The 12,099-nt window shown below is 39.7% G+C and overlaps 1 protein-coding gene across 2 annotated transcripts in view; it reads left to right on the forward strand.

Annotated features, from left to right (window-relative positions):
- Positions 1 to 12,099, forward strand: part of CCDC50 (coiled-coil domain containing 50) — a 441,292-nt gene that overhangs the window by 153,050 nt on the left and 276,143 nt on the right. The window contains exon 16 of one of the 2 annotated variants that reach the window (XR_012518865.1): positions 1,676 to 5,337. The exons of the other annotated variant lie outside the window; for it this stretch is intronic. The gene's annotated coding sequence lies outside the window, so the exon portion shown is untranslated. Of the gene's footprint in view, positions 1 to 1,675; positions 5,338 to 12,099 lie in introns of those variants that run through there. 2 annotated transcript variants of the gene reach the window in all.

Raw genomic sequence — 12,099 nt, forward strand, 5'->3', positions numbered from 1 at the left:
GGCGGCACTCTTTCTTTATATGTGGCATTTCCATGTTTCTTCATCAAGCTTGTGTCATGTTTCTACTCACCTGCATTACAAAATTTTCTTTTGTGGAGAGCATGGGATTTGGCCATGCATTTTGTAAAAGCTTGTTTGTAATTAATTGAGTAACTTTACTGCTTTGAAATCACAAGAGGCCATCATTGACCTTGGTTTTGGGCTCTGGCAAATAGCATGCATAAGGAGGCAGAGGAGGTGAAGGCAGAGCAGTCAGGATAAGACAAGAGTTTAGGCTGGGTGCGGTGGCTTACGCCTGTAATCCCAGCACTGTGAGAGGTCAAGACAGGTGGATCACTTGAGGTCAGGAGTCCAAGACCAGCTTGACCAAGTTGGTGAACCCCCATCACAATAAAAATACAAAAATTAGCTGGGCGTGGTGGCACACGCCTGTAGTCCAAGGTACTCAGAAGGCTAAGGCAGGAGAATTGCTTGAACCCAGGAGGCAGAGGTTGCAGTGAGCTGAGATCTTGCCACTGCACTCCAGCTTTTCTTTAAACTAAAAAAGGGTTTAGTTTCTGATCTTTAGGCATTGTCTTGTCATGGCAACATGTGGTTGATCTGTCTTACTTTCTTGCCTGTGAGAGACACAGAGTGAAGGAAACTTGAGGATCCTTGCTCTGTGTTATAATAGCCTGATGCTCCTTAACCTGTAGTTCAAGGGTATCACTTAGAATAGGTGAACTCCATATGAAAATTAAAAAGAAGTTTATTAAAGTCTATTTAAGCAAACATAAGGACTTAATCCCTAAATATTCTCGTAAGACGGCAGGCAGAGCATAAAATCAAAAGTAAGTCTCCCACTCCACCTCCTCATTGCAGATTCACTGAAAGAGATGACTTACTTCACCTTCTCTGATTTACATTTTTCTGGTGAGTACCTACAACTACTCACTCCATTGTCTATAAGTTTGAGAGATAAATGTAATTTCTCAATTGCTTGATCCATCAGTGTTCAGCAATAGTAAAAGTGATTCCAAAAACAAAAGATGTAGTGTTTGCTCTTGTGCCATACAAACTTACTCCTATTTCTGTTTCTCTCCTACTTCATAAGAGTTTTATCATTTTAAACATTTTAACCTTTCCATGGTTTATAGATTTGAGACTCCTTTTCTTTTTTGGAGACATGGAGTCTTGCTCTGTCACTCAGGCTGGAGTGCAGAGGTGCGATCTCAGCTCATTGCAATCTCCACCTCCCAAGTGCAAGCTTCCCAAGTAACTGGGACTGCAGGTGTGCACCACCATGCCCAGCAAATTTTTGTACTTTTTAGTAGAACTGGGTTTCACTATATGTTGGCCAGGCTGGTCTTGAACTGACCTCAGGTGATCCTCACCTGCCTCCGCCTCCCAGAGTGCTGGGATTACAGGTGTGAGCCACTGTGCCCGGACCAGATTTGAGACTTCTGTGCTTTGCTTACAACTGGAAAAAATAAAATTCAACAGTATTTACATTATTAGAGTTAGGCAAATATTATTCACTGCAGAACCAAGTACTGAAATTTGATCTGTAGAAAAAAAGGAAATATAATCTTATAGCATTACATTTGAGTCACTTTAAAGATAATTTTCTGCAAGTCAAGGCCAAGTGAATTCTCTCTCTCTCTCTCTCTCTCTCTCTCTCTCTTTTTTTTTACAGTCCATTAATTGTTTGCTGTAATGGCATATTTTAGATCAATTCATATTTAAACCATGAAGGGGTAAGTCTTTTAGATATCTGCCTGGGAGACTGAGGAGTTTGGAGAAAATGTCTAAGAGAAGATATAATGAATAAGTCAGGACTGTTTGATCAATGAGGTTTTAATTGTTAGAGGAAAGAGGTCTATCATACGCTTATTCCTATATCCAAGAGAGGAAGCAAATAAATAAAGCATAAGATAATTATTCTCAGTGAAATTTTTAAAGGTTAGTTAAGGTATAGGGTATTATTGCTTTGATAATTTGATATACTGCTAACCGAATAAGGGTAAGAGAAATAATTACAGAACTATATCCAGTGAAGTTTCCAGGATTTGAATAAAAACATTCAACGAGACTGGCTTACAGGGCCTGATGGAGATGGTGGGGTTGGTTAACATAGTGCACAAGGGTGGCTGGAACATGGCAGAATCTAGTGGAAACAGCTACTTTATGCAATGGACGTGGGGATATCAAGAAGAAGCAGATGTGGACCCAGCAAAAGTGGCAGTGCCTAGTAAGAGCTATAGCACTCAGTGAAAGCAGTTCATGCCTGGGAGAAAGTATACCACTCACTGGAAGTTGTTGTGCCCAACAGATTTGACTGTCCCTAGAAAAAGAAAATTGGTTTGGAAAATGGGAAAAAGGAGTGGATGTTATATGAAAGATGAACAACTTGTTCATGAGATTTCCCTGAGTACTTAATTAGGAGAGACAGAGAGTAGAGGAAAAAAAAAAAAAACTAGTCAAAAGTACACACACACACACACACACACACACACACACATACATATATGTATATACATATATAGTATTTTATGTAGATCCTTGATAAATGTAGACACTTTAAGTTATATGAAGAAATTTTTCTAGAGCAATATTACATTGTGGGAAAAAGTATGAGAATTTGGTCAGAGGAAGAGCTATGTTTGAAAAGCTCGTGAACAACTCTCTCTAAGATGATCTGAGCCTCATTTTTCTAATCTGTAAATTAGGAATAAGAAAACCCCCCTTTCTTACTAGCTGTTGTAAGAATGGACTACAGAGGTGTGAAAATCACATGTGAAACCTACTGGGTTTTCGGACTGTTGGCCTTTCTTCTACAGAATAATCTAATTTTAGAAATACTTTTCTTTGGAAACCTGACCCCCAAAATCTGGAGCTCAGACAAGCTTTCTTATTCCCTGTTTAGTAGGCAGCAGTGATAAATGTAATCTTTACTTATCTCATTAATACAGTTATCTGGCTTGGTGTACTCTAGGGTCAAATGTATCCTCAGTGTTTTGACTTATTTCAGGAACACTTGGAGAAGCATGTTGGTTATGGTCGTGATAAATGACAGTCTTATTGCCCAGACTGTCCTAGGCAGAATCTTCTCCTGAGATGACAATTCAAATTCCCTATTCCTGACTACCAGGTGAATCAACACAACTTATGGATTTATTGACAAACTTGTTGTTGAGAATTTTAAAAAGAAATTAATTTTTGTTATTATAAGTCATCTGGATTTTTTTCAATACTGGTTGATTGTACTTATGTGAGGATGGTAATCAGTATGGTAGAAGAGGAAGAACATAGAATAGCATTTTTAAAAATGATGAACTTAAACTGGGTTTATTCTCTTTTTTTTTTTTTTTTTTTTTTTGAGATGAAGTCTTGCTCTGTCATCCAGGCCAGAGTGCAATGGTGCTATCTTGGCTCACTGCAACCTCCGCCTCCAGGGCTTGAGTGATTCCCTTGCCTCAGCTTCCTGAGAAGCTAGCATTACAGGTGCCCACCACCACGGCCTGTCTGTTTTTTGTATTTTTAGTAGATACAGGGTTTTACCATGTTGGTCAGGCTGGTATTGAACTCCTGACCTCAGGTGGTCCACCTGTCTGGGCCTCCCAAAGTGCTAGGATTACAGGCATGAGCCACCTAGCCTGGCCTCTCTTATTTCTAATTAATAAATAATATTTATATTTATTTATGGGGTACAATGTGAAAAAGTCTATCAGGAAAACATTCACTGAAGTCTTAATTGTAGAACTTAAACTTGAAAATGAGTAGAATTTGGACATGTGAAGACGGGCCTAGATTTTAAGCCTCAGAAACCAGAAATATACATAGGTTCGGAGGTCAAAATCATGGCCCATATACAAGAAATGGTGAAAGAGTACTATTTGGCTTGAGTTTGACCATGAGAAACAGAATGTTAAGCTGCCATTTCACATTATAATGGCTATGAGGCAGAATAAAAAAAATGTTTCCTAGTATGCCATGCAGAAAAGCCAAATGCAAAATTATACCTCTACTCTGACTTCAGCTTTGTAAATTATGTCTGCTTATGAGCAAAGGCTTAAAGGAAATGCTACTCACAAAAAAATTTATAAACATATGATATCAGATTAGCTATTTCCATTTAAAAATTTTTTTGTTTGTTATTACACATTAAATAGTTGGAAATGCATGAAAGTAGTTTGTGGATGGGTATATTTTATGAATGTGAGGGTTTCAGACATTTATACATATCCTAAAAATATAAATAACTTGTATGTGAAACTCAGTGTCCATTGCTCATGTTCTAATTTCTAGGAATCCAGCACAAGGAAAATTCTGGGAATCCTCTTTTCTTTTCTCATTTGAAAGGAAGTATAAAGTATACGTGCAAAGTGTTCTTGTTTATAGCAAAAGACAAATCTAACAGGTAACCATCTGATAGAAGGGGCTGATTTTTTAGCAGGGCATTATGATGAAAAAGCTTGGCTCTCTGCAAAAAAAGTAAAATATGGAGAATTATTTAAATTGAAGTGATAAAATACAAAGATTAAATAACATTTCATAGATGCTGAATTATGCTCAAGGGACTCACTTATTAGGCAGTCTTGTGATAGAGGTAAAATATATCCATCTATTCAAAAAGCAGTTTATTGCCCACCTCACTGTCTTGCTAACCTCAGCATTTTCTCAAGGTAGCTGGAAGCAGAATTAGTTGCCATAGTATTCATAGGTCTCTCCACATCTATCTTATTGCTAAGATGAACTAGATTTGTTTGCAGGAAAAAAATGGGGATGTCATTGATTGGTATGACTTATTATAAAGCTGCATACTTATTTGGTGCTTTTACTAAATTAGATTTTTCTAATCATCAAAATATATATGTATGTATTGTTATCTTCTGCAATGCATTTGACTTCTCAGAGGCTATAGTCAAACATTAAGCAGAATAACTTACTTGACTAAATCACTAAATTTTACACTGTTAAGATTGGAAAAAAATTATACATCAAACCACCTCATTTTATACAGTGGGAAACTGAGGACTAGAAAGAGCAATATTTCCCAATTTCACAGTGAAATCCAGTGGAAAAAAATTATACATCAAACCACCTCATTTTATACAGTGGGAAACTGAGGACTAGAAAGAGCAATATTTCCCAATTTCACAGTGAAATCCAGTGACTAGAAAAAAGTCTCCTTCTTCCCCATTTAGTACTCTCTTTCTAAGTAACATACCGTGTTTTTATTGGAAACACAGAGAAGGCTAAAGGATAACAATTATAAGCATGTCTTAGAACATTAAAGTGGTAAATTAAATTAGATTTATGCAAGAAAAAAATTAGATTTACTTCCCATTTAGAAAAGTAGTAATTAGCACATTGCTCAATGATGGAAATGGGCATTGCTAGGGAGTGACTTGGGGCTGATATGTGGCATCTTTATCTTTCTTATGTGTGCTTCACTATAATTACTCACTAATGTCAACTAAAGTGATGCTCTTCGAAAATGGCAATAGAAGGAACCAGTCAACAATTAATGCCGAAATATCTATTTACTTTCTAACTACTCTGAGCCCAGTAAAAGGCTCTAGAGGGCTACTACAGCATGACAGGTTCTTATTCTTGAGGAAATTAAAATCTAGTTAGAAAAAGAAGTATAAAATATACAATAAAGCAACAAATAATTCTAAAAAAATACTTATTTGCAAGTTTATTGAGTATAATCACTAAGAAGACATGCAAGTGACCAACAGACATATGAAAAGTGCTCAACATCACTAATCATCAGAGAAATGCAAGTTTAAACCACAATGAAGTACTGTCTAACACCAGTCAGGATGGCTATTATTAAAAAGTCAAAAAACAACAAAACAGCTGTTGGTGAGGATATGGAGAGAATGAAATACTTATGTACTGTTGGTGGGAATGTAAATTGGTACAACCTCTATGGAGAACAGGATGGAGACTTCTCAAAGAACTAAGAATAGAACCACCATTAAATCATCAATCCCACTGTTGGGTACCTACCCAAGAAAAAATAAATCACTGTATCAAAAAGATACCTGCAGAAAGAGGATGCAAAGCAAGATGTCCAAATAGAAGCCTTTACTAATCATCCTGACTGCAGGAATATTAAATTGAACTATTCACACACACATACACACACAAATCACTGTCATAAGAACCGTAAATCACATGAGTAATCACAGTACCTGGTTTTAACATCATATCACTGAAGGAGACACTAAAGAGAATAGGACAGACAATCTTGAATTGCCAATGCCACCCTCTTCCATCCCTCAGCAGCAGCCACATGTCACAGAGACAGAATCTGTGCACTTGGGAGAGGAAGAGCACAATTATAATGGGACTTTGCTCTAGAAATCAGTGCTGCCCAGTCACAGTGGAAAGGAGCACCAGGCAGAACTCAGCTGGAGCCCATGGAGGGAGCATTTAGACCTAGCCAGAGGGGAATTGCCCATCCCGTAGTCAAAACCTGAGTTCTGGCAAGCCTGACCACTGAAGCCTAAAGTGCTCTGGGATTCTGAATAAACTTTAAAAGCAGTCTAGGGCACAAAGACTGCAGTTCCTGCACATGTCCTGGTGCTGTGCTGGGCTCAGAGCCAGCAGACTTGGGGAACAAGTAACGTAATGAGATACCAGGTTGGTCGGCCAAAGGGATTGCTTACACCACAACTCCAAACTCCAGGCAGCACAGCTTGTAGCACCAGGAAAGACTCTTTTTCTCCTTGTGAGAAGAGGAAGGGAAAGAGCACAGAGGACTTTGTTTTAAAACTTGGATATCGGTATAGCCAGAATAGGACAGAACACCAGCAGAGTTGTGAGGGTCCCATTTCAGGATCCCACTCCTAGATGACATTTCTAGACATACCCTGGGCCAGAGGGGAACCTACTGCCTTGAAGGGAAGGATTGAGTCCTGGCAGGATTCATCATCTGCTGACTAAAGAGCCCTTGGGCCCTGGATAGTTGGCAGTGGTAGCCAGGAAGTACTTGCTATGGACCTTGGGTGAGACTCAGAGGTGTGCTGGCTTCAGGTGTGACCTAGTGCATTCCCAGCTATGCTGGCTATGGGGAGAAACTCCTTCTGCTTGAGAAAAGGTGATAGGCCAGGCGCGGTGGCTCAAGCCTGTAATCCCAGCACTTTGGGAGGCCGAGGTAGGTGGATCACAAGGTCAAGAGATCAAGACCATCCCGGTCAACATGGTGAAACCCTGTCTCTACTAAAAAAATGCAAAACATTAGCTGGGCATGGTGACGTGTGCCTGTAATCCCAGCTCCTTAGGAGGTTGAGGCAGGAGAATTGCCTGAACCCAGGAGGCAGAGGTTGCAGTGAGCAGAGATCGCGCCATTGCACTCTAGCCTGGGTAAGAAGAGCAAAACTCCGTCTCAAAAAAAAAAAAAAAAAAAAAAGAGAAAAGGTGATAGAAGAGTAAAAGGGACTTTATCTTACAGCTAAGGTATCAGCTTGGCCACAGTGGGATAGAGCACCAAGTGGGCTCTTGGGGTCCACAATTCTGTACCTTGGCTCTTGGGTGGCATTTCTGGACCTGTATTATGTCACAGGGGAGCCCACTGCCCTGTAGAGCAAGTCCCAGGCCTGGCAGCATTTACAAGAAGCTGACTGAAGACCACTTCGGCCTTGAGTGAACGTTAGTGGTAGGCTGGCTGATATGGTTCATCTCTGTGTTCCCTCCAAAATCTCATCTTAAATTGTACTCCTGTATTCCCTCATGATGCAGGAGGGACCCAGTGGGAGATAATTTGAGTCATGGGGACAGTTTCCTCCATACTCTTCTCAGGGTAGTGAATAAGTCTCAGGGGACCTGATGGTTTTATCAGGGCTTTCTACTTTTGCATCTTCCTCATTTTCTCTTGCTACTGTGATGTAAGAAGTGCCTTTTGCCTCTTGCCATGGTTACGAGGCCTCCCCAGCCATGTGGAACTATAAGTCCAATTAAACCTTTTTCTTCCCAATCTCAGGGTTGTCTGTATCAGCAGTGTAAAAAAGGACTCATACAGTAAATTGTTACCCGCAGAGTGGGGCATTGTTATAAAGATACCTGAATATGGAAGCGACTTTGGAACTGGGTAGTAGGCAGAGGTTGGAATAGTTTGGAGTGCTCAGAAGAAGATAGTAAAATGTGGGAAAGTTTGGAACCTCCTAGATACTTGTTGAATGCCTTTGACAAAAATGCTGATAATGATAAAAACAATGAGGTCCAGGCTGAGGTGGTCTCAAATGGAGATGAGGAACTTGTTGGGAATTAGAGCAAAGGTGACTCTTCTTATGTTTCAGCAAAGAGATTGGCTGCATTTTGCCCCTGCCCTAGAGGTTTGTGGAACTTTGAACTTGAGAAAGATAATTTAAGGTATCTGGCAGAAGAAATTTCTAAGTGGCAAAGCATTCAAAAGGTGACTTGGGTGCTGTTAAAAGCATTCCATTTTAAAAGGGAAACAGAACATAAAAGTTTGGAAAATTTGCAGCCTGACAATGTGATAGAAAAGTAAATTCTATTTTCTGAGGATAAATACAAACCAGCTGCAGAAATTTGCATAAGTAACAAGGAGCCAAATGTTAATCCCCAAGACGTGGGGAAAATGTCTCCAGGGCATGTCATAGGTCTTCAGGGCAGCTCCTCACATCATAGACCCAGAAGCCCAGGAGGAAAAAATGATTTTTGTGGGCCAGCCCAGGGTCCCCATGCTGTCTGCAGTCTAGGGACTTTGTGCCCTGCATCCCAGCTGCTCCATCCGTTGCTAAAAGGGACCAAACTACAGCTCAGCCCATGGGTTCATGGGGTGCAAGCCCCAAACCTGGGCAGCTTCCACGTGATGTTGAGCCTGCAGGTACATAGAAGTCAAGAATTGAGGTTTGGGAACCTCCACCTAGATTTCAGAGGATGTATGGAAATGCCTGGATGCCCAGGAAAACGTTTGCTGCAGGCACCGGGCTCTCATGGAGAACCTCAGCTAGGGCAGGGTGGAAAGGAAATGTGGGATCAGAGCCCCCAGACAGAGTCTCTGCTGGGGCATCACCTATTGGAGCTGTGAGAAGAGGGTTACTGTCCTCCAGACCCCAGAATGGTAGATCCACTGACAGCTTGCACTGTGTACCTGGAAAAGCCACAGACACTCAACACCAGCCCATGAAAGCAGGTGGGGGGCACTATACCCTGCAAAGCCACAGGGGTGGTGGAGTTGCCCAAGACTGTGGGAACCTACCTCTTGCATCAGTGTAATCTGAATGTGAGACATGGAGTTAAAGGAGATCATTTTGTTGCTTTAGAATTTAACTGCCCTGCTGCATTTCAGACTTGCATGCACCCTGTAACCTTTTGTTTTGGGCAATTTCTCCAGTTTGGAATGACTGTATTTACCCAATACCTGTACCCCCATTGTATCTAGGAAGTAACTAGCTTGCTTTTGATTTTACAGGATTGTAGGTGGAAGGCACCTGCCTTGTCTCAGATGAGACTTCAGACTGTGGACTTTTGGGTTAATGCCAAAATGAGTTAAGACTTTGGGGGACTGTTGGGAAGGCATGATTGATTTTGAAATGTGAGGACATGAGATTTTGAGGGGCCAGGGACAGAATGATATGGTTCAATTCAGTGTCCCCACCCAAATCTCATCTTGAGTTGTACTCCTATAATTCCCACTTGTTGTGGGCTGGACCTGGTGGGAGACAATTTGAATCATGGGTAGTTTCCCCCATAAGTCTCACAAGATCTGATGGTTTTATCAGGGTTTTCTACTTTTGCATCTTCCTCATTTTCTCTTGCTGCCACCATGTAAGAAGTGCCTTTGCCTCCTGCCATGATTCTGAGGCCTCCCCAGCCATGTGGAACTGTAAGTCCAATTAAACCTCTTTGTCTTCCCAGTCTCGGATATTTCTTTGTCAGCAGCATGAAATGGACCAATATACTGATGGTATATTGCTGTGGGCCTGAGGCAGTGTTGACCACCACAAGAGAACCCTCTGCTTGTGGAAAAGGGAAAGGAGAATAAGAAGGACTTTGTTTTGTTGCTTATGTACCAGATCAGCCAGAGCACAATAGAATACCAGGTAGATTTTCTAAGGTTTCTGACTCCAGCCTTGGATCTCAAGTGGACTTTCTGGACTTACCCAGGGCTGGGGAAATCTTTCTGTCCTGAAGGAAAGAATACACCCTATCTGGCTTCCCCACCTGCCGATTGTACAGCTTTAAGGCATTGATCAAACATTGGTGTTTGCCAAGCAGCCACTACCACAGGCCTTGTGTGAGACACAGTAGCATGCTGCTTTCAGGACTGATCCAGAGCAGTTCCAGTGGTAGTGACTCCAACAGTGCTATTGTACTTCTCCCACAGCTCCAGGTGGCTTAGTGGGGGGATGGGGGGGGTAGGGGTGGGAGTGGAGGTGCGGGGAGAGAAAGATTGAGAGAGAGAGAGAGAGAGAGAGAGAGAGAGAGAGACTCCCTTTGTTTGGGAGAAAGTAAGGGACAAGGATGAGAATCCCTGCTTGGGCAATCCAGATAATTATGCAATCAGTGTTAAGCTGTCATCAGTTTAAAATAATAGGTTATAAGATATTATTTGCAAACCTTATGATAACCTTAAATCAAAAAACATACAACAGATACACAAAAAATAAAAAGCAACAAATTAAAACATACCACTAGAGAAAATCACCTTCACTCAAAAGAAGACAGGAGGAAGAAAAAAAGAAGACACGACCATAAAACAACTGGAAAACAGGTAAAAAATAGCAGGAGTCAGTCCTTAATTATAAATAATAACATTGAATGTAAATAGACTAAACCATTCAAAAGACATAGAGTGGCTAAATGGATTAAAAACAAACAGACCCAACAATCTGTTGCCTGCAAGAAACACACCTCACCGATCAAGACATAGACTGAAAATAAAGGGAAGACACAAAAAAGTCATTATATAATAATAAAGGAGTCAAGGCAGCAAGAGGGTATAAGAATTGTAAATATAAATGCACCCAACCCTAGAACACCCAGATTTGTAAAGCAACTATAATTAGAGATAAAGAGAGAGACTAATCACAATACAATAATAGCTGGACAGTTCAACATTATACTTTCAGCACTGAAGAGATAATTCAGACAAAATCAACAGAGATGCATTGGACTGAAAAGGTACTGTAGACCAAATAGCCTTAATATATATTTACAGAACATTTCATTCAATGGATGCAGAATACATATTCTACTTCTAAGCACATGGATCATTCTCAGATAGCCCATATAGGCCACAAAACAAGTCTTCAAAAATTCAAAAGTCTTGAAATTGTATCAAATGTCTTTTCTCTACAGTGGAATAAAATTAAAAACTAATTACAAGATGGATTTTGAAAACCATAAAAAAAACATAGAAATTGAATAATATATGCCTCAATGACCAGTGGGTCAATGAGGAAATTAATAAGGAAATTAAATATTTCTTACAACAAATGATAAAACACAACATACCAAAACCTATTGGATACAGTAGAAGCAATACTAGGAGGAAAGTTTATAGCTATAAGCATCTACATCAATAGTGAAAGTACTGCAAATAAACAACTAATAAAGGATCTTAAAGAACTAGAAAAGCAAGAGAAAAATAAAACCAAAAGTAGAAGAAAAAAAAACCCAAAGAGATGTAAATAAAATTGAAACAAAGAAAAATTTAAAAATCAGAAAAATGAAAAGTTTTTTTTTTTTTTTTTTTTTTTTTTTTTGAAAAGACAAGCAAAAGTGACAAACCTTTAGTCAGAATATCTAAGAAGAAAAGAGATAAGGCCCGAATAAATACTATCAGAGCTGAGAAAGGAGACATTACAACTGATACCACAGAAATTCAAAGAATTGTTAGTGGCTACACTGAACAAGTATATGCCAATAAATTGAAAAATCTAGAAGAAATGGATAAAGTTATAGACACATATAACCTTCCAAGATAGAACCATAAAGAAATCAAAAAGTCAACAGAAAAATAACTGTAATGAGAATTAAACAGTAATAAAAAGTGTTCCAGCAAAGAAGAGCCAAGGGCCAGATGGCTTCACAGCTGAATTTTATCAAACAGTTAAAGAAGATTTACTGTCAATCCTA

The sequence above is a fragment of the Saimiri boliviensis genome, chromosome 8, assembly GCF_048565385.1.
Source record: "Saimiri boliviensis isolate mSaiBol1 chromosome 8, mSaiBol1.pri, whole genome shotgun sequence".
Taxonomy (NCBI): domain Eukaryota; kingdom Metazoa; phylum Chordata; class Mammalia; order Primates; family Cebidae; genus Saimiri; species Saimiri boliviensis.